The sequence below is a fragment of the Galeopterus variegatus genome, unplaced genomic scaffold (genome assembly GCF_000696425.1).
Source record: "Galeopterus variegatus unplaced genomic scaffold, G_variegatus-3.0.2 Scaffold2130, whole genome shotgun sequence".
Classification (NCBI taxonomy): Eukaryota; Metazoa; Chordata; class Mammalia; order Dermoptera; family Cynocephalidae; genus Galeopterus; species Galeopterus variegatus.
Genome location: NW_007728241.1, coordinates 255,954 through 257,245, shown reverse-complemented (window position 1 = coordinate 257,245; position 1,292 = coordinate 255,954).

Here is a 1,292-nt window from a genome sequence, read left to right as displayed (position 1 = left end):
TTCTTTCACAAGGCTAGAGCCTTCCCCCACATGGGAAAACTGAGGCACAGAGAGCCGAGGTCCTGAACTGACAAAGCCAGTCTTTTCCACCCCTGGAGGAGTAACGGCACACCCTGTCCTAAGTCCTTGCCTACTTCCTGTCCCTTTAACCTCTCCCAGGCCAAGGGCTCCCTCTAGGCAGCAGCCCCCTTCCCCAGCCCAGTCTATTTCTGGCACCGCCCCCCCCCCAGTCTGCTTGGGGTCTTCCTGACCATGAGGGACAGTGCCCCCGGATGTCCCCTCCCCTCCTTTAGCACCTCTCCCTTGGGGAGCCTCTGTTCATGCCCACCAACCTCTTTAACAAGCACAGATTTGTGTCAGGCTGGGTTCTAAACGTTTTACACATATTAACTCATTTAAACCTCACAACAAGCCTACGGTGTGGGCACCATCGCTATATGTCAGGGACCCAGAGAGGTTGAGGTGTTTGCTGAAATTCACACACTAGCTGCACGTGAACCCATGAAGGCTCCAGAATCCAGGGTCTAACCATTTTGCAGGCCCACCCATCTGTCCCCTGCCATCTCACCTGCTCCTCCCAACTGATTCCATTTTACACTATTTTACATCCTTCTCCCCCCACCTCCCCATCTCCATTTGCATTCCTGCCTGGGGGCTGCTGCCTGGGAGGGGCACTGTCCTAGCGTCCTAGGTTTGGGGGGAGGGACACAGGGTGGTGGCCTGGGTGCTGCTCCATTCCCAGCCTGGTGGAGGCTTGGCTGGGGGGGGCCTGGAGGAGGGAGCAGGAGTAGGAGAGGGAGGGGGCTGGGTGGAGCTGGGCCTCCAAGCCCTAATTAAGTCAGTTAATTAGAAAGGGAGGAGAAGCCTTGTGGGAGTTAATGAGCTTGGCTAATTAAGTGGCTTCTGGAGAATGGCTTGAATTCTAGTGGCTGGGGAGAGATGGGGGCTTAGCCAGAATGGAGGGAGGGGGAATGAGATGCCAGGTGTCACCTGGATCTGTCTGAGGCCACCACCAAGGTCTGCGGCTACTACTGGGTTCTAAGGCCACTGAGGCCACTACCAAGACCTGCAGCTGCCCCCAGGGTCTGGTTTGAAGTTACTGTCAGGGTCTGAAGCCCTCACTAGGGTCATGGATATCAGCATCTGGGCCTGGGAGTCACGCCCAAGGCCTGGTCCCTTGTCACTCATCCCTTGGGGGTTAAAGCTGGATCTCTTTGAACATTTCAGGACACAATGGTAGAAATTGAGCCCTGACTGTGGGACCCTTTAGAGCAACCACAACAATCCCTGTG